This window comes from Plodia interpunctella, chromosome 4, assembly GCF_027563975.2.
Source record: "Plodia interpunctella isolate USDA-ARS_2022_Savannah chromosome 4, ilPloInte3.2, whole genome shotgun sequence".
Taxonomy (NCBI): domain Eukaryota; kingdom Metazoa; phylum Arthropoda; class Insecta; order Lepidoptera; family Pyralidae; genus Plodia; species Plodia interpunctella.
The window spans coordinates 6,029,150-6,052,522 of NC_071297.1; the positions used below are offsets into that span (position 1 = coordinate 6,029,150).

Genomic DNA, 23,373 nt, shown 5'->3' on the forward strand with positions numbered 1-23,373 from the left:
CGCAGGGTATAAAGTGGAAAGATAAGTTTAAATATATCGGGCATAGTCAATTTGCCATCTAGATAATACATTTATTAGATACAGTAATATAAACGGGCGCGGCGTCATAAATGCTGGTTATAACATATTTTTTGTTTTAAATATGTGTTGCATAAAGTTTTGCATTAAATAATTTTTATAACGTAATCCTCGTGATGAAATACTCAAAATATTCCACAAGAACTAAAACAGCAATTTATTTATTTATTAAGATATCAATTCTCTTAGTAACGACGTAGAAAAATTTGCCTTTATCTTCCCCGAACACCAAGACCTAATCCATACGAAATCCGTCCACGTAACTTGTCCTTAATTGCCCCATATCCGCGCTTAGAGTATCATTTACTCGCCAGAACTCCCTTTTTCTCTGGGTTGTTATAAAAAATCGCTCGTTTGTGCGTGATGAATGAGCGCGGCGACAGGCTCCGCGTAATTGGGTGTCGAAGTCTGAACTAAAAGCATACACGTGTTGATCGGAGAAGTTTGATAGCCCATTGTCTATGGTTATCTGGGAAAGCTGTACGCAATAAATTGTTCGTGTAGCATTGTGTTTATATAAAGAAAGATACACGAGAACAATTTTGAACGTATGATAAGATCTTGACGTAGGTAATACAAAATCGTTTCTCGGAACTTTTCTAGTCAAATATTTATACAGCTTTTCACATAAAATTTTCATAGATCGAATATTTTTGCGATTATGCGACAAAAATATTCATTACTCCCAAAAATAAATTTATTTATTATATTATATACGTTATTTTTTAAAATAGTAAAAGCCTTTCGCACCAAAGATATAACAGTGATTATACGACTTTTTATTTCCTGTGTGTGAGCTCAGTCGAATGCACACTCGCAATCGAGGTGCGTGAAATATCGCGCCGGAATGTTATTAGAAGGAGCCGGGATACTCGATCGATCCATTCTACAGAAAAGGAAGCTTTTTGCGAGCCGCGACCAACTTTGGTAAGAGATAGAATGCCGCCTCATTGTGGTTTTTAGAAGCGAACACAAAAAGACTTACGCTACCCTGATACAAAACATTCCTCTATTACTTTGTATGTAAATGTAAAAAGTTTACTTGAATTTAGGATCTGATAATAAATTAAGCTTAAGATGAATTCGGCTTGTCGGCAGGACGAGATAATATAAAAGCAACAAGTGTTTAAAGAGAATAATATTTATACCAAGTAAGCTAGTTTTATAGAAATTCCTAAGTCAGCTAGTCTTATAAAAATTCCTACATCTTTCTTTTCTGAGAATTTTCATATTATGCATATTACATGATACAAACATATACCTGTAGTATATTGAACACCTTATTTACACAGTGCCGCTCGTTATTATATTTAGAACCAGATTGCCCTAAAACAAAATGTATCAAATCTGTTGCTAGAAAGCCACAGCAATATTTTTGTTTTGTTTGTATGAAATTCAATAAAATTTTATCAAGACAAAATCTGTTTAAATAGACATAAAAATAAATAAATTCGCTAATTGCTAATAAAGTACAATACATATGCGATCGTACAATTCAGGTAAGATGCACACCACATATATACCCGCTGGCAACGGCGCGAACGCATCACAAAATGACGACAGTACAGTCACTACTCTTGACTGCACCCAACCTATAAATATTGCAAATTCGACGCTATGACCACCGCCTGGAGGTCCATACAGAACCTTGACATGCAGCTGACTGTACCTATAGACACATGGCACATTTCTCTTCGAGTAGTTGGGGAGTAAGTTGGGTCGAATATTTAAACAATATTTCAGACAACGGCAAGCACGCCCATTAAAGAAAAGGTTGGCACGATTGGAAGTTTAACCTTTTGCTGGACACTAATGTATATACGTCATGGGGAAAGTAAGTCATGGGGAGCTGACCATAATGTAGAACATCAACCCGATCACTTCAATCATCCAAGTTATTGTCTTTTCAACAATGTGTAATAAGCGAATAAAATATGTATATCTTATGTTTCTAGACGTAAACCTATAAATAATCATCCAAATGAAATAAAGACATACGATCAACAGATAGTTCCAGATCCACCTTGTCTATATTCCAAGCGTTGCTTAGCCACGCCACTCGCCGCCACGCGCTCCACTGCTCCGTCCCACGTTTCCATGGCTACTATTGTCCACCAAATACCTACATATTGTATACTATATTGTCATTGTCCACCACTCCTTATTTCTCTCCTTTTCACGCTGAACGGTAATGGGAATTTTTGAAATTGCAACAATACACACTCGGTCGCTGCACTGACTGCGACTGTAATTTCGCTCTTTCTTCCTTTGATAACTAGACATAGTTTATTTCCGAGTGTGCCGCGGTTATTTTGTTCATTTCCTTTTGAAACATGTTTATTTGTGTGAAATGGTTCAAATATTTTCCAGTCTGTGACAATAATGAAATATTGAGTCTATTTTGTTTCGGTTTCATTTTGGAAATAGCTTTTAAAAGCAACCGGCGATACAGTTATTACTGACGCTATTGTTTACAGTAATTAGGCGTATTATTGGATCTTTACTTTTCATTGTGTACTATACGATACAAACGCAACTGTAATTATAACTATTGTAAAGTCTGTATTATAACTATTTTTCGTTTATTACGGAAGTAATGTGCATCAAATAGAACACTATTTTCAGAAATCCAATTATTTGCAATGGCTCCATTTTTATCCGACTAACAGTAACCATATCTTCCCCTAACCACACTTTATTAAAAATCCAATTAATCTGGTAACCACGTCTTCCCGCCCACCTGTTCGGGCCATTTGACGCGGAAGCGGAAACTCGTCACACCTGGCCCCTGACCTCACATCCTACAGCCTTACAAGTGAAGACATGTTGTGGCAGGCATCCAACGGGCTTCTTGTAAACTGAGGAACCTCACACTTTGCATTTCGGAATAAAATATCGGAATTCGCTAAGCAGATTTAAATTTTCATTAGGTATAATGTAAAGTGAACTTAAACATAAAGTGATTTAAAAAACCTTTAGAAATATCGCAACACAGACATCGTCTTCAAATAAAACACAACAATTCTATATACTAGTAGCAAAACATAGTACGGTTAGCAAAAACAGTTTGGTACCTGGATTATTTAGTAAACAAAAAAGTTGAAACATCAGTACAGTATAATCAATTCATGTCTTCAACATGTACATTATTCTGATTCTGTGACAATTGGAAGATTGTTGTTATAAATTCATAATTAAATTTGTAAAAGTCTTTTTCATTTTACAACTGGCTAAAATCCATAAATACAACTAACAATTAAATGTTTGCCGCTCTGGCGTGAGAGTACCTTAAGGTATCTAAATGTTTTTGTCGATTTGGTCGGAATTGATAAAAATCTCGACTTTGGTGTAATATCAGCCCAAAGCCCACCGGGTACAGACAGCAGTGTTCATTAAGGAAGTGTTTGTTGGAACTGGAAATGGCGGGACAGATTTGTTTAAAACCCGCTCAACCGGCCATTGTCTACTGTCCAGATACTTACCTCTAGGACAATGCCTCCCTGTCTACGAAGGGAGTAACTACTTACATAATTAATTCCTTATATACGATCCAAATGGATCGTATATAAATAACATCGTATATAAATAAATATTTATAATAAAATAATAATCTTAAACCAAAGTTAAAGAAATTAGTGTTTACACTACACTGTACCAGTATTTATTAGAATCAAACGATCGAAGAGTATTGTTAAATAAATAAAACGCGAAATGACATTTTTTTTATTCGACATATATTTTAGATATACTATTAACGTAGTGCGATTATCATTTTATAAAGAGTGGTATTTGTTTGTTATTGCTTTAACTTTTAACTGTTAACTCATATGGTCATATGAGATTTTAAAAATGATAATCTGTAAATCTATTATTTTTAACCGGTTTTGAATCTATAATGCATGCATATTTGGACTATTGCTAGTAACAGATTGCTGAATAAATTTTCCTAACAATATAACATAAAATATAATTATCCTATACCCCATTGGGGATACCCTTTCAAGAATATTCAGGGTACCGCTGCGGGCTAGTGGTCTGGTTATACTTATAGCTGCTCCGTTAAATTATTCCAATGTTAATTTATAAACAGAGAAACCTTTTCGTTTCTTTTATTTAAACTCTACCTGCTGACATTTCCAATTTAATTGTTTGAAGAATATTTTTCACGAGAACCAAGCTCGAATAAATCTTTGTAAAGTCAGCGTTTTATAATTTTTGTAATTTTTTGATTCATTATAAATTGTAAAAAACACTAATTTCATATATTTCTGACTATGTTGTCGGAGAGTAAGTTCTAAGTCTGAAACTTTGGTTTGACCAATTTAATAACAAGTGAATGTTACCTAATTCTCGCTTTAGTTTTACTCAAATTAATTACAATATTACAACAACAAATAAAAAACCGGGCCACCAAAGCAATCGTTTCAACCGAACGTACCATCGAGCTACCCATTGGCACAGTATTCAAATTCCATTCCAATACAAATAAAACGAAAAATATTTAAAATGGACATTGAATAAATAATTTTAAATTGTTGTGGGTTTGAGGAAATTTAATCAAAAATCTGAAAAGGAAACTAAACAACCAATGTTTATTGTTTCTAGTGAATCTCCACGCCCTTTTCAATTTATAGTTTTTCGTGTTCACTTCGTATTTTAATATGAAAACTTGGTCTGGCTCCGGGCCCGTGGCGGGACGGCCGGAAAAGGTCCGTCTATATATATACTTATGTACGTGTTCTCATGCTCAAAGTTTGCATAGTATAAGATGTTTTTGCGATGATTTAGAATTCAGCCTTTATTTGGATTTTAATTTGTGTTTCGTAACTAACATAGTATTTTTTTGTTTCAGGTAAATTTTACAATTTTCCAATTGGATATGATAAATAAATTGTCAAACATACATAATTTATTTTTTATAAACAAACAAATAAGTTTTTTAGACCAAAAAGGTAAGTTAGTCTTATATACACCTACTTTCGGCTTCAATTCCGTTTTAGGTTCTGCAAAAATTGAATTTGAATCATTCATCCCTTTTCTTGTTCCCATTTCTTATACTTAATTACTTGTCAATTTTTGGGGTACATTAAAAGTAATTAAAAATAAATATAAAGTTAATTTTTGGGATAAAGTGGCAGGTTGCCTGATAGTATTGATATTTAATAAGCTTAGCTAAAGCGAAGTCACTGGTTCTTTCATAACACAATCCCAAAATATTGACGTAAATACCAAAGTAAAAATAAAGCTAACAAGCTAACTTTATGAGCTGATTGAATAGCCAATTTATCCTCGTCTCCAAGATACACGTTTTTTAAATAGAAGTCGGGTACATGAGGGATAATAGGGCAAGTCACGTGCTCTGTCTAGTCTAGTATGCAAAGGGCGTGCTCCAGCGCTCGGCCGGCGAACTTTGAAAATCGACTTTCAATGAAACTTCTCTGTTGTGCGTCAACTCTCCATTTTACTCCAAATACGCCGTGACATGCAACTTAGATTAGTTATATTCACAGTGTTCGTATGTGATGAATGTTTGATATAATATTTTATTCTTAAAATTTTGTACACGTGACCATTTGTTGAAAAATGCCTACTGATTGGTTAGATACTGTGTATTAGTGTGTACTTCGATACATTATGTTAGTTTTCAGTTAAAGTAATAATAACTTCTTTTAAATTCAAATTAATAACATTTTAATTATAATTGATTTTCAATTTAGGTAAACAACCTATTCGTTTTTTATGTATATTCATTTGAAATAAGTTTTCTCTCTCCAGTTACATTTTACCCACTCCCTGGTGTTGTATGAGATACTACGAAAGTTTTTCCATTATCGCCGATGATAAGTGGGCATTAGGATACAATAAACACTTTAGAGAGCAGTTTAAATTCGCTTAGCCGTTCACATAGTACGTGGACGTATGTGTACACTGTGTTACAAACTTGTGATTCCAACGATTTTACATTTGACTTTCAGAAAATTTCAGCGGTCATCTAAAATGTTATTTGTTAGATTTGTTCGGTCAAACTATTACATTACCTATATAAACGTGGGTGTTACATACATTATGATTGATTGATTCGATGTTGAGGACAGTTACTTAGTTGACTTTCATTTACTATAAGGTATTATATTATCTCTAATAAATCAAAGTTAAGATATCTTGAAGATTTTTATTTATGGAACAAAGATAACAGAAATAAGAAGGCACCATTATTTTTTGGAAACTAATATGAAGCAAACACGTGTGTCGCCCAACACAACACAACAACGGAACAGTACAAATTGCAAGGGCCAATATTAGGATGTCGTCTAAATACAAGCAAGTCGGGTGAGGGCAGCCATCAGGGCTCCGCAGCTTTGTATTCCTGGGACTATTTACTCTGTTTACTCGCTCGGGGATTCTTCCTGTACAGGTTTCCGGTCAGACGGCGATCTCGGCCATAGCAGACCCGCCGATTCGATTTGGCCTAACGCGATAGTCACACATTCGGCTCCCATCGGAGCGTGTAAGTGCTCCATTCACTACGGAGACCATTATTAATACATCCCCTCCCTCGTCTCCTCTCGAGTCCCTCATTGTACGCGAGTTAATCCTCCGTCCGGCAAAGATCGCCGATCGAATGCGACCGACCCAGCTTTGTGAAACGTAATAGGGTCCTACGGTTAAATGCCGCGTGTAATTTTTGGTTTGCGATTGTAATTATCTATTGAATCGCAGTTCGAGGGAAGAGTTCAATTATCGCGCGACGCTCCGCTGGACTGATTGATTGGTTTCGCCCTGTCCGGGCTAGTCCACTTGATAGACACACCACACGCCACACCACTACATGCTACAATGGATTAGTGAAATGTGTAATTACACATAATAATTACTATACCAGTTTTCCTTGTAATATACAAATAGGTAACTTTTTATGGCTTCTTCGTTTATGATGTTCATTTTGTTGTGATGTATAAAACGAAGTCGTTGGTGAAATAACAAATATATACCTAAATACAAGCGTGTTAAAAATAATACTTATTTTGTTAAACGTTTGTTACTTTACAACAATGTTTAATGAATATACTTGTTTATATTTATAATTGAAAACGATATTTGATTTATTTGCGATTATTTTCAATATCTTTGAAATTTTGATGACACCGCTAATTAATCAAAATATACAGTCGGCTAATCAGTCGATCTCAACTTTCTAATTGATACAAATTAATTACTGTTATTATTCATTACTACATACGAAATGAAGAAACACGTTTTTGTTTATTTTTACATGCGGTAGTTTTGACGAACTTACTAACTAGTATTTCAGACTCTTGTAGCCTTCCTGTAGCAAATACTCTATTCTGTATAAAAATAAATTTCCTTATTCCGTCCCACAAACATCCATCCAAAAAGCACAAAGTGATCGATACTGATGACTGTAAGCCGATAGGTGCACGGCTTGCCGATGGGTGCCGTCTCCCAGAGGAGTCCCAGATACAAGCCCGGGCAAAGCAATTTAACCAATTTAATGTCATTCGCGTCCATTGACGGGACGAGCGTTCTCAATTTGAAAATAAACTCCATTGTATCGCTCTGCTATCGCAAAAATATAGACCACTAGCTTTTGCCCGCGGCTTCGCCCGCGTGAATTTCATAGTAAAATCTCGGTCATTCTTTAAGAAAAATCGTGATTACTCATCACATTTAATAATTTTCAGCTTTTTATTTAAAATTTTTATTAAGTTCCATACATATGGCTTGAGGGTTAATTTTTAGAAAAATCTGAAACACGTCATTTGTTATAAACAACCAAAATCCAAATTTTCATGTCACTAACTTTCATATAAAAGTTTTCCACCCCTCGCACCCCCTTCGGGGTAAAATTTCCAAAAATCCTCTCTTAGTGCTCATCTACACTCCCCAGGGAATCTCCATGCCAAATTTCAGCTTCCTACGCCCAGTAGTTTCGTTGTCTGTCAGTCAGTCAGTTACTCAGTAATGTAAGAGTTTTATATAACTATATTGATTGATATTGATTCGGACTACAGACTTCTGTTAAAGAGCATCGTGTTTAGTTCTGGTTCTACCTGCACGATACACTGGTATGGTATAACTTCAAACTTGTTATCTCCGTTTTTAATAGGTACTACGATTTTGCAATGAAATTAAGTTTATTTACGTATATTTTAAATCAAAATGAACGGAATGACAATAATATAACCTGGCTGTGAACAAAATTTGGAAAAACTTTTAAAGTCAGTTTCTTGTCAAATTTATTATATAATTCTCAGTAATTTTTATATTTTGTTGTACCAAGTTCCAATTGGTGGCATAGCTTCTTGAACTACTGAAGATGTCATTTCTATATCATCCTTATATTTCTATGATTATGACCATTCGTAACCAAGATTTACTGTGAAAATGATTTAAATAGCCATTAAATACTCGTAGCCCACGGGCCGACGACATACTTACACTGTAATAAAATACTATGTTCATGGCGGCCTAAAGAAGACATTTATTGATGCAGTCACTGCTTAGTGTCACTGGCACGAATTACTGTTTGATGTTGGTGCGCGTTGTTCTAATATTACAGTGTTTTAATTAGGCAGGTTTGGAATATATTTCGTTTGATTCGTAGTTCATTCGAAGAATTCCTTTGTCATCATCTTGTCAGTAAAACTAATAACATTATACGAGAAATAACATTATTATAGAAGAATAACATTAGGTATACGAGAAAGTCCTAGGTGCAGCTAGTTTAAGTACAAATTATGAGTAGTAATATTGCGGCAAATAACTATTTGACAAAACGCTGTTTAAAACCATGATTTTTATGGACAAAGATATCGCGGTACCAGTACTGGCTTACTTATCTTTTTTGTGTACCTATTTTAAACAAAATGAAAACAATTTACGTTCTGTGCTAACATGACACAAGAAGTTATCCTTCATATTTTTCTATGATAAGTAGATGATGTAACAAGATACCCAATACAGGATCGATTGCGGAAGTAACCCACATCCCTTCAAACACTTCGGTGACGAATAGAAATATGTATATTATATTATATATATATTAATTCAAACCAACACATTCTAAAGTAAAACATTTATTTACTATAAAAGTAATTTCCTAAAATGTATATTTATATTTATATTACTGTTATATTAAAAATTGTTAAAAAAGGTCATAGTAAGCTTGTAAGAAATAATTGACTTTGCTCATAGATTGCTTTTTGAGCAGAATTTTTATAGAATAGACTTTGCTAGAGGTCAAGATTTTAACCTTCTGCAATATACAAAATCTTAATCTAATCTCCTGCAAAATAACAAAATATTCAAGCTTTTGATTCTTATTATTATATTTCCCTGATAGTGATTATTTATGTACAAAATACATTTGAAAGTAAGGTTGCCTCAAAGAGACAGGCCCTAAGTGCTAGATAGCGGCTGACGCGGAGGTCCATCGTCGTTAAAACGCGTATAAATCACGTCGGCACTGCGAATGTGTTAACCGCCATAAAATATTAACGACTTTACCTTTAACATAAATCACCGGCAGTGTGATAATTATTATAAGTTGGCCGATAAACTGTTTCGTTTTATTATTATATACTAAACTTATGTGCACTTTCCTTCTTAACATTTGACACGATGCACCTAATATTGTTGTGATATTTCTAATGTTTATAAATCTAGTTAAATTATGGATGAGATTTTAATGTTTTTAAACCTATTTATTATTATTTTAATATTCAATAGCCATATGTCCCAGAATAGTTTTTAAACAGAACAAGAAAAATATTTCTTTATATTTACTCTTCTTCTTATGATGATTCTATTAAAATGATGCATGAATAATTTGTTACTTCTATAGATAGTAAAAAAATATTACACCGTATATTTACAATACCTAAATACTTTGAATATGATAAATAAACTTATATCATTAAAAACACACTTTCATATTCGAGCCATACACATTTACATTTACATCAATAGCCGATAACGATATGGTACAGTTGCAACTTAAAGCATGCAACGTTGCACAAAAGATATGCGTTATTTGCTTGCCTTGTGTATGTCAACAAGCCACCGAGATCACGCTAAGATAACCTCTGAAACTCAAAAATACCACAGATGAAAGTTCTGGAGTCACATTGCCAAGAACGACTGTGGGTTTTTTAAAAATCTTACTTTATATAGTTACGTATTTTGAATCAATATTTTCCCATATGTTGGTGAAACCAATTTTGATATTATTAGGACAGAAATAGATATTACAAACGACTTTTGTAACATGTGTGGGTATGAATTTATTAATAAGAACATATAAATTACCCGATGGTTCTATCATCGACGTTGAAACGTCTATATAAATAAATATAAATATCTCAGTCTAGAATAGGATTACTGCTCCCAACTGACACCAAAGCCTTATAAAAACTAAAAAAAATCTGATACAAAACATATTTTTTCTGACATCTTAATCTATATTATCTAATTTAGTTTTATTGTACTTACATAAGTTGGGGTTAGATAAATAGATGTTTGTTATGCATGAATTTAATTTAAAATCCAGGTACAATAGGATCGTAAAGATAAAACTTACATGTAATAAGATAGGCCCTTTGGATCAATCCAATACATGTGTCAACATAACAATAAAAATAAATACAAAAACGTTCCATTATGTACGTAATCAGATATGCGTAGTCTCGCAACCCCTCTGGTAACGAGACACCGGGTGAAGTCAGCGATTGACGCTGCGCTGAGATCTTTCATAACAAACCTGCACACAACACAAAAAAGTAAAAACACGTGACCAAAACCATACAGTGTTTCTCTGAAACACGTCAATTAGTAGTCATTGGTGAACCACAGGCATTTGGTCGTCGACGCAGCGCCACGAAAGAGGGTTGGCGGCCATCTTGAATCGGGGGTCAAATTAAATTGACATGTGGTTTATGTAGACGTATGGGAACCGTCGCATTGTGTTGTCACCCTAATTATACAGGTCCAGCGATATGAGCAGATTAGCAGAGGTAGGTAATTAACGTAATACGATTCGCGGAATTAATTTCCCCTGTTTTCAAGTTATCCCGGCTATAAATCACAGTGACCCTATTTTTGAAACAAATTTTATGGCACTGCCGCCGTTGCTCAGCTAGTGGATCAAGTTACGTTAGAAACAAAGCGTAACTTCACCAGGGTAACTGATTGTTACCCTGGTGGATTCAGTTTACCTACATAATTGAACTCTAAATAGGTAGGTACAATATTCTGGAAAGAAACTGTTTCGTTTATTTAAATGCAGCATCAATTCCTTTACAACAAAGACTGTATAATTTGACGAGTATAAACGCTAAGAAGGCGTATTGACGCTTTCGCGACGACGAATTAATATGAATGGATAATCTTTAATATCCTTTAAAATGCAAAATACAATTTGCATGAAATTTCTCCGATGTAAAATATTATTCAGCCTTGAGGTATGGTTGTCTAAATAAATTATAAAGCACCGTCCGCAAGACGGCGCAATATCGCCAATATCGCCGCTCGCAGCTCACAACGACAGCGAAGCCCTGAAATTATCGCATCTCGTTGCGTCGCGAGCCAGACGCGCATTCAGCGGCCACGACCTCTCCTTCACTTTAGCATATCTCCTAACTCGGCAAATCCTCGCCATATAATGTAGACATTCGCTGAGGGTGCTCCGTGTTAAAGCCATTATCGAACCCTAATACTATTTTAAAAAATGGCCATCCTAAAACTGAACGCTCCGCAAGAAGGAAAGCTGCGAACAGACACTTAATAGGATTGGATGAAGATGGCGGAGTAATAAAGCGTGTTCAGTAATGTGTTTATAGAAGATTTGTGCCGGTATCGCTTCGCTGCAAGGATCGCCTTCAATTTACTGCTCGAGATTACGATTAGCCGGATAGAGCTGCGTTTTACAAAAAAAAATTCCAAGGGCGCGGACACCTGCTTTTCCCAGAAATTCGCGAAAAAACGAAACAAACTGCCAATTACGATAATGCTAATTCCGACACTCTTCCTTGTTAAAAGCGAAGCTTTCACAACTTCTTTAATTATTATAATGGAATACTACATCGTGATAATTTAATTAAGCAACTAACAGTCGTAAAAGGGCATTCGGGGAACTCAGATTACACAAGTTGCTCTCCTGTTTGTGCTAAATGTTTGCGTTTCCGTTAGTGCATTATTAATGTGATATCTGCTCAGAACATACACTGGAGATAGTAAATATGGTTATGCATGGCCATTCACTAACCTATGTTTACCTAAAGTAGTCTTGAATTCAAAATTTAATTTTAAGACAAACACTTAATGCAGAAGTGAAGTTTATAGATATGGAAGAAACAAACTATTATGAAGTGGTACTAATAATATATATTACATGATTATTATAGCAATACTCATTACAATCAATTTATCATATACTTAACGCAAATGGATTGGAAACAATAATCGCATCTAAATATGAATTAATGCGTAACAGATACAAAAGGGTTCATTGGATTTGTGGACTGCCAGTATCATTACTCTGATACCAAAACAAACGAATGTAGATAATGGACGGCGGGATCAATACAAAGTAATCGCGCGATCCAATAAGCCTGGCGAAAACAGCGGGGGTCGCATCCGACGGATAGCGGACGGAACATGGGGAAACAATATGGCGGCATGCAAATAGCTCGGCCATTATCGCACCTGGGCAGCGGGAACCGACGAGTAAACAAGATTACGGGAATTGAATGGCTAATTAGGGCAAAAGAAGGCCCAGCCGAGCTCTGAGTTATCGCGACTCGTCTCTGCCATATTTCACGACGCTTAACTCGCCTTTATTGTTTGGCCGCCTCTTGTTTAGCTAAAGAGGCTTGTTAGCTTATCTCCCGAAGCCTAGGTAGACTGCATTAAGTGCCGTCACAGCAGGGATTTACTACGGGCCTGCAACGCCGCTAAATAATAAATAACTACCTACAACAGCAGGCCCTACGAGAGGCGAAGTGCTGTGATGCCTTATCTTAGAGAATTATACAGTAGATTAAGTTAACTGCATAGTTATAAAACATAGGAGCATTTGAGTTAATTGTGAGTTGTAGATAAGTTTAATTTATGACCTACGCCGATGACAACCAAGTTACATGCGGATAGCAGACCGCTCTCATTCTTGCTCTATTGATACCACAAAGCTTAATCATCATTCAATTAATTAATTAGTGACTATTATAGATAATAAAGTCAGCATATTTATTACGAGTTTACTTCGTTAATTTTATTTTAGGTAGGTCTCTGTTTAATTGTACGAGCCTCTGGTGACCGTCCAATTATGGTCAATAAGTGTTGAAGTTATAAACGTGCAATATATGACCCAAACTACGGGGGACTATATCCATAAAAGTGATAAGTACTATGTTATGATCACACTTGATGAATCATCTACATCATAACTTATAAAATAAGTAATATTTCGATTCAAATTTATAGAAAATTTATATTATGAAAAGCTTATTTCTTTATTTCCACATGTTATTACACTGATGCGACAGTAAAAACTACTAAAAGATTATATTTGAATGTAAAATTAGCGAATGTCCCAAGTGAATAATTGAATATCAGATCCAGTTCAGAGCATTCTTTCATAATTAGCACTTGTAAGCGGTACTTGATACATCTATGTACATTCTTGATTTCAGTTGTGTACAAGTTTAGTCATACCAAGATCCCTTATACACGAAACCCCGCCCGCTATGAAAATAATACGTATCGCTATCAAGCTGAGCTATATGTGGTAGTAAAACTTTTCATAACATCACTTTTCTATATTTTATGTTTTCTGAGCAAACCATGAGAAACATTTATGTTCAAAACGTATTCTTCTTGGTCTCCAGATGTATCATTACAATTTTACATCGAATTAGTAATATTAAATAGTTGATATCGTTTAACTAATCTATACATGAAAAATCTTTTACTATGCTGTCATATCATCCAAAGTTAATTATAGTTCCTGATATGATTAAAACGTGCGTCCGCTTCGGCGTCGTTAACCGTAATTTAATTACATGCTAAAGCCTGTCACTGGGCTCACAGTCCAAACCAAAAAACAACGATTATGCATACGAAACACTTGCGTATGCCTAATCACTTTTTCGCAATTTAATTTTCTTCAGCATATATTTTTCAGAATATATTGTGTGCTTTTTGTTCAATTATAAGGAGACTAAAAACACGACGCGACGTTGCGTTGTACGGTATCAGAATCAACATACTTACACTAATAATATAAAGAGAAAATGTTTCTTTAGAAATACTCAAAGAATTTTCTGAATTTTTTCACCAGTATGGAAGCTACATTGCACAGATGAGAGAAAGAATAAAATTGTGTAAAGAATAATACCTGGAATTGATATCACGCCGTGATGAGGCTGAGACAAGAGTAGCAAACTGTTGAAGAAAATAGGCACTATACTGAATATATCTACTTACTCTGTAGCTTCGTTATTCTCTGCCGCAGTGCCCACACAGAACCTATTTAATACAAGATTAATGAATGCCGTCGATACAGATACACGACCAAGTAATGTTTATGACGACGCATCACCAGTGGGTAATAATAATGTGGGTAGATTCCTCTCAAATTAACTACTTACCTTTAGAGTCTGAAAATAGTACAAAAGTTTTGTATTTCTTAAAGAAAATATAAGTAAATCATAAAAACAAATGTATGACGAAAAAGTGTTTCAGAATTTATCAAATATTCCCTAAGGTCACTCGTATCACCTTTGATATCACCTTCAAGCCTTGTGACACGTCGAAATACGCCGAATGTTTAACAAGTCAAGACCCTAACCAGCCAATAAAAAGTGTTTGTGCTCAAAATCTAATCGAATGTAATAAAATTCAGGCTAAACTTTCATCGTTAAATTGTACCTATTTATTATAATATTTATTTTTTGAGAAATAGCCAAAAAATCTTCATTAATGCATTGAAAGCTTTTAGTGACCCGGGGTCTCAAAAGCCAAACACTTTGTCTAGAAGAAGGCAGAAAGTTCTATTATTTCTTTGCCAAGATAAGAGGCGAAAGTTCACGCAGGAGCGGAGATTTATGACATCACCGTCGCTCCTTTCACTAAATAATAAAAGGCCGCTGTAAAACGGCGGGGGTATAAAAGTTTAACGTCCATACAACCCGTTGGATCGCGGGGTATGTAGGGTAGGCGCGGATTCACAGTTCTTGGCACGATGGGCATTACAACAGCCACAGTGATTTTCTGTGTATTTTTTTATATAAAAACATAATAAAATACCAACATTGTATTTTTCACCAACTTTTAAATAATATTTTGACATTTTTATAACAGCCAGATTCCAATAAAATTTGTTGCGCACTCATACGTCTAAATAAACTACGCTCATATATACAACCGCAAAGTGTGAAAGAAGGTATCGATTAAATTTTCTACGTTTTTGCGAAAAACATTAACTAACTTGAATTCTAATAATTTTAGTGCCTGTGACCACAATATTTTTAAGTTCTGGATCCGCGCCTGATGTAGGGCGTCGCTGAGACGTCAAATCTCCATAAAGAGTAATCAGTGTCGGCACAATAGCGTTGCCTCATAAATCGTACGCCAACGTATGCTTAATTTCATTTGCTTGGTTACATTCGTGTAGTACCCGTGTCCCGGCCGGGTAGACCTTACTCCGAGGAAATTGTAATGTACAAAGAACGTACCTTTAATCTCCTTTAATCTATGAAAACATAACTGAGATAGGTTGGGTCGCACCACTCAATTTTGAGGTTAATGCTAACTACGCTATTTTATCTATACGACGGCGGCGCGCAAGTTTAAATTAACGTCAAAGTTGACTGGTGTAACTGATATGTAGCCATTTTATAAAAACTGTACATTACATTGATATGATAAAGTTACTTGCCAACATGGAAAATTAATACCAAAATATATCAAGCATTTATTAATTTGAATATTTATACATACAAAAGACACAATGTTCAGAGGGCACCATCCATGACACTTGATATAGCCGTTAAAAAGAACTTTTCCGTCTATTCATCTAATTCAGTTAATCTTTCTTTATTTTACTACTGTTTGTATCTTTTTTCTAACGCGGTAGATCGAAGATTCCTACTAAAGCCGAACAGATCTTTTTATCTTCACATCATCAGGCATTTTTTTAGGCAACAGAAGCATTTGCTCAATTTTTCTCCAGCTCTTTATTACATTTAATACTTTTGAAACTCATAGCAACTGAATACACAGAGATTACGGGCTTTTGATTGTGTTACGAATTTATTCATTCGGTCTACAAAAAAGATTGAAATATATTGAACTGCTCAATCAATTTGAGGAGTACCAAGTACATATTTTTGTAGTAATTCCCTTATTTGTGAAATTGATGACATTATCACATATATAGAGCAAAAAATAAATTGTTTCAGTAAATTCTTCTCAAACATTTTATTTCAAATATCTATTAATAATAAATTAACTTAATTTTGTTGCTCAGCACGAAACACGATAGGTATGAAAATTGTGAAAAACAGCATTGAATGCTGTTTTTCACAATTTTCATACCTATCGTGTTTTTTATATCTCAAAAGTCAGTCTAGTCTAAGTTTATCACAAATTCTTTCATCTATATTCTACAGAATGGCGGTTTTGTGGGATTTTCCATTTGAAATTTTTCTAGCTTTCGTGTTTACAAACGACAAATTCGATTTCTTCATATGGACATTAAAGAAGAACTATAAATAAATACATCTTATTGACGGGTGCAAACAGGATTTTAGGTATATATATAATGGAAAGTCTAAATTAATTCATCAACGATGTAACTTCTCGTCAAGACTTTCCACCTTCATTTGCTATCATAAAAACCTCGAGACAACGAAGCGTGCACTAAATATAAGGACGTAATTACGGCTTAGTTTACTTGAGACACCGATTTAAGGGGATATGACTCCGACGCTTAGTGCCACGCCACGCCACGCACGGCGCCCGCGCTGGCACTTAATTCAATAAAAGCACTAAGGTAAGGTGCCTAATGGAGGGTGTACCTCTATCAAACAAACGCTGTTAGCGTTCACTCCAATTTGTTAGGATGCGTATTTGCATAAAATCAGCCTGTGAGACATTTTAGACATAATAAAGTTAACCTGCATTTCAACTGATCTATCATGTGTAGTAAGTAATCCTTAACAAAATCTTAACTGATTTACGCTTGGCACATATGTTTTAACATCGTATTGCATTGCGTGTATGCGTTTATTCAGATCGTTTTCTTGGTAGTAGGTATATTTTTCTTGGTATATTCTTGTAGGTTTGTTTTTCATCATAAATCAGATCATCATTAGCAATAGTAATTAATCAGAAAGCTTTTTCACGGTTCATGTAACGGTTTGTATTATAATATGCCGATTATGATCTTACATCAATATCAGAAAAAGGCTTATAGCTCTTATCAGACTTGCCTATTTATGAGACGAAATTTGGAATGTAACTTAACATTTTACGTTGTAAGTCACGCTCCTGTGTAACGAAAGAATATGGAATTGATTTCACAATCCGTAGTAAGACCACAACTATAGTCCGGTTCTGATTAGTCTACACCTCACAACAAAATGGTGGATCGGATCCAGTTCAATTGGGAGCGATGGTAACTGTGATTATAAAATAAATATCTAATAATAATCTTTATTTTTTCTTCACAAATTTCTGTTTTACAGAAACTGAAGCTAAAAGTTGATTTTTCAAACAGACACTTGGAGTTTCTTTTGACTATATTAGAACTCGTTTCACTTATATAGAAAATGTTTTCTTACTTCTTAAAAAAATATTTTGCTTTTTTAAATATACCTAGTTACTTCTTTATTAATACTTTCAAATAATACATGATAACAGCTATCAATCTGTTTAGACTTTCAGTTATGAAATATTACCCTTCTTTTCTGTAGTTCCATTGGATTACTTCTAAACTATGATAAGCAGCGTAACAAATTGATTTTTTACTACCCCTTAAAGTAACATTTAATGGACACAATTCTCTTCAATCATAGATACCAATGCCAACGTATCAGAATTCCATAGACAAGGAAAGCAATGAAAACATTTTTTGGTCCCGGGCGATTACACCGAATGGTAATCCATTAGTCACGAAGGACCGACGACAAATGTATAAAGAGTATGTAAATGGACACGTCCATTTTACACACGCTTTACGATATTATTTGTATGTATGTTTATGTTATGATCCCGTACTGATAAGGTTTTTATAAAGACGAAATTTTCAGTAACATATCTTATTTTGTAATTTTTTTTTTCAAATAATCTATCTATGACATTTTTCTCTTTTGCAATGTTAGATACAAAACTTATTATTTCAATAGAAATTATTTATCATAATATCATTTATATTACAAATCAGACTAATGTATAATATTACTGCATGCAATTTACATTATAGTTGAATAATAAGTTATCAACGAATCAAATTATCGAATTTGAACATCAATAGTCATACATGGCCGATACCAAGAAGAGTCTAATAAAAAATCAATCGAATCGGTCTAAACAAAACAATCTTCAAATAATTGTAATCTTTGAAACAAAATATTAAATATGTCATATTTCGGTATTAGGCGGAACATCATTCCGAGCACTATCGTGATGGCCGCGACATAGTGACAAACAACTTCGAGCTCCATCCCGACGTTTTGCCAAGTCATGGTCCTCAATAGAAATGCCTCGATTTACGTTCCACCTCTATTTTTTGTCGATGTCTTTTTCCACGACCTATTGCGTAAACGTGTGTCTCTGGAATAATAAATAAATCGGACATATTAAAAATATATTTTGTTTTAATGCTATCATAACTCATTATTTCCGATGCAGATGTTGGTAACGAATATCTATAAATGTGTCAAATAACAGATGGAAGTAGAAAGTGATAAAAATTACTATTTTAGATGATGAATTGAACTATTTCTAAAATTACTTACTTTATTTTCATCAATGTATTATTCATGACATCTTTCTTATTATAGGTGTTGCAAAGTCACACTATATTTAGTGAGAGCTACTCGACCACTTACATCATAAAACCACGCCGTTCGGGCATTGAAAGGAAAAATGAAAAAAAAAATCCACAACACACCATACACACCAAAAGTTATATTGACAGCTGAACTGGAGCCTAAAAGGTTATGCTCCATAGGCATTAAATCATTATTTTCAATACTTACTAAATCAATCCACAGGATGTCAAAGCTCTTGTTGATTAATGTGCGTCACAGATGCTTCGAAGATTACTAGCCCTTAACAATAGTTGACTGGAGGTTATAGAGCAGAACAAGTAAGTAGCGATCAGATTTGAGGAAGACAATGCCATTCACACCGCAGAAGGTGCGGGTTGTAGGGGAGCCATTTGTATGCGTAATGGAAGATCGAATTTCGTATTTGTTCGTGGGGTCGTTAGCAGCACCTTCGCGTTGTTTATAAAGAAAACAAAACCCTTTACCGGGAGGGCGAGCCTCGGAGCCAAGCCACTACTATGAATAACAAAGCGAATTATGTATGATTATGATAAACGGCGCTAACGTTAATTTTGTTGTTTTAGCGTTGTCGCGTTTGAATTGCATTAATTACTTTGGGTTGTGTTTACAATATTTCTTGAAGAAAATTTGGCGAAAAACTGGATCAAATTATATAACAACATAAAATTAAATTTTATGTAGTCTTATTATGATTATTCTAAATTAAATACTCTATTTGTGGCTACTTTTCAATTAAAAATCTGTTACCAATGTAGTACTTCAGTTACTTCACGAGAGTAGGTACTCAGTCACATTCATTAAAATTCAAACTTTCCTAACTGCTCCCTGTGGTATTCGTGTTTTTAGAGTTCTACATTGTCCACCGGTCGCCCCGTGGCTGGGGCATACCTAAAACTCGATGAGCCGTGAAAGAAAGTCACGCGCCACGGATTTCGTACCCACACGTACTGGCTGTCCGTTTGCTCGCTTCCTTGTAAGAGCTCTAAAGCCTCCGAGCGGCCTACACGTCTTTCACAATATCCATCTCGTGTAGATGTCTACTTATCGACGCCTATTTCCTATCTTAACATCGACATTACGGCCGTATATGTCGGATTCTGTCAGAAATTATCAGATAACTGTAGTTTTGTCGCGATATTTGGATTTCTATTTATTTTTTACTCTGGGCAGAGTAATTAAACGAAATCGATCATTAAAAAGCCCATTATTACTAACAAAATATTTTTTCAGCTGGAACGTACAATGCTAATGAACTGATCTGTTTACTTTCTCTGGCACAGTTCTATTATATTTGATGTAGGGTTGATATGTTTATTTTGAGCGTCTGATAAAAAAGTGTATTTACAAAGTGTGGCCCATCACAGGCTCTGCATACGCGGTGTCAAGATCACGTCGGAGTGGAGTCGCGCCGCCGCGGGTGACACGCGCCCTCCTCACCCGCGCCCTGCACCCACCCCCGACATCGTCCTCTCTCACCCTCAACCCTCGCACCACGCATGCTCCAATTATAATCTGTTTAGTGATGTCTACAGTCGATTAATTTTTTTATTTTTATCACTCAAATATAATGAAACACCAACATCGAAATGATCTCAGGATCGACCGCTAGATCGTTCGTAGAAATAGAGTTTCCTTTTGAAATAAATATAGCTATTGAATGCATTTATTTCTCATGTTTAACTGGAGCTTTCCTGCGTCTATTCATTTAACTGACAGGGTTAAGCACGATAGCTACCCGTAAAAGATAACTCGATATCTCGATTCTCGACAAGGGATAGGGCGGCATTATCCCGTGGCTAGAGTGCGCGCGCACAGGCGTCGCGCGGAGGGCATCAAATCGCCTTCGGAGGGCGCCCAGTCCGCGCGCGTTTTCGCTATCAGTGCGCGGTCACTCGTCACAACACCTCCGATACGGCGAGAGGTACCGAGCGCGACCTGCTGCGGTCACTGACCGATACCGCCACGCGGCCGCGGATCATACGCGAACACTCCCCGGGCCCGTGCCGTCCTCGGCAGCCCACGTCCCAGGTAGCCCGACCCTATAGCGTGACTCCCGACAATATTCCCGTAAGCGGCGCAATACTCCGCGAGCCGCTCTGTGTCCGACTTTAATTTGTTCTTTATTGTTTTTAGTGCTTATTGTTTTCCCCAAAATGTGTTTTGGTTGTAGTTAAATGTCCCAAATTATACGGTTGGCCCGTGCACGCCGTAAGTTATGAGGACGCCGTCGCGTCGGTGACGTCAGGTGGCATGTTATTGATGGAATACCTGCTCTAGTGACTAACAAACTTTAAAAAAGTAAGGTCTTATTTGATAATAATATCATGGTTTGTTTTAATTAAACGCTGATTAACCGCTTCAACTCACAACTTTACAATGTAGAGCTCATGGTTCGCAACTTCAACGCAATAGCAATGAATAAATAATCAATATTCTACATTTCTTAATGAAAAAAAACCAATCCTTGGGTTTAGAGTATCATGAGAAGATTAAACTGCACATTAATATAGCAATGTTTTGCAAATAAGTCACTGTTTATCAGCAGACTCCGCCATCATTTTTATTACGATTATTATTTTCAGTTTCATTTTGAAATTAGAATAATTTAGCATCACTTTTGTAAACTTTTAGTAAACAAAATAATGGCTGACCTACATAAAATAAATGTTCATTCGCATGCATTGTTTTATTAAAATTTATTCATAAAATTCACGTAGTATAATATCGCGTCACATTTGCTAATTGCATTGTCAAGCAAAAAACAATAATAACGACAAGATCATACCTCTTAACTTAAATTGTATTGAAATAGAAATAATGGCTTACAAAATCAAACCATAACATCATTTTTCAGCTAAGGATAAGTACATACACTATATGACTACAACGTACTACGGGCCCAATATATGAAAATACCTCAAAGACTATATTGCTACTACTTTGTCGGTATTTATATTCTTTTATCATGAGACACTATACAGACACGATGAGATTTATATTCATTATTGTCTGACTCATTACTTATTTGTTTAAAAAAATATTAGATTAGACTGTAGTGTCAATAATTAATGAAAAAATCTTCCAAATAAATAAGATGTAAAATAGTAATTTAGTTGACAATGAAGGGAACGACGTTAGTATTTTATACTAGTTATATGGCACTCAATTTTACACAAATATATGTGGAATGCCTCAAATGTTGTAGTCTGCTATTCTATAGATATACTTGGCATATTTTATTATACTATAAAGTGCTATATGAGTAGCTAACTTTATAGATCTGTTCATAAATCATAATCATAATCCTATCATAATCATCATTTTATGTTCCTACTGCTGATAGGCCTCTCTTCGATATATTTGTACAATTTGAGCTTCTTTTTCGAACTCTCATGTTCTACTTTAAAGTAGTGTCCTTGCCGCGGGCCGGTGCCAAATCCTCTAAATTTACCTTAAACTGCACAGCGTAGACTTCAGATGCCAACTTCAATTTTTATTTTCATAAATAATACCTGCTTATGTTACATCCTAGTACATCATATAATATGTAGTTTTCATTTTATTTTATTTTTTCGCATTTATTGATTGAGCATACAATCTATTAATATTTTAAGGACAAATCAAACATTTTTTTTTTTTTCATTATATCCTTTATTCTAACCACGATCTTAAAAAACATGCCTGTAGTTGTTGTGTAAGAAACATATACTTTTTGTGCACGGGCTCATTTTGAGACTTATTTAACTCAACTTTTGCTACAAAACTGTTGCAGTACAAAACTGTTGCAGGCTCTTTATATTTTTGTAGAACTTAATTAGTAATATACTTTTAAGAGCTCCTATTGTTCCTATGTACCCAACAAATTGGAACGAATCTTGATGAATTGTACTTTAATAGACATTTATTTGTCTTAGATTGGTTAATTGAGATAGGAAGGGGTAATAATGGTCATATATAAGATTCAGACGCAATTCGTTTGAAGCATGCTGCTCCAACAGATGAGTGAAAAACCTCCTTCATGTTGTTGTAGAACTAGCAATGTAGAATGGGAGCATCATCAAAGGTCACGAAAGTTATAATGAATTAATTTTTTTACACAATTTTATATAATTGTCAACAGTAACGAGTTTAAAATTTCCACGTGTTAAAACAATTTTATTTTAAACAGTGGGAGCAATTTAAAATTTAAAATCTTAATAAAATT

At 34.9% G+C, this 23,373-nt stretch overlaps 1 protein-coding gene across 4 annotated transcripts in view; it reads left to right on the top strand.

Moving 5' to 3' along the window:
* Nucleotides 1-23,373, top strand: part of Ten-a (Tenascin accessory) — a 273,620-nt gene that overhangs the window by 193,888 nt on the left and 56,359 nt on the right. Inside the window, exon 1 of one of the 4 annotated variants that reach the window (XM_053744519.2) lies at nucleotides 21,014-21,090. The exons of 2 other annotated variants lie outside the window; for them this stretch is intronic. The gene's annotated coding sequence lies outside the window, so the exon portion shown is untranslated. One more of the 4 variants, XM_053744520.2, reaches the window with a different exon arrangement.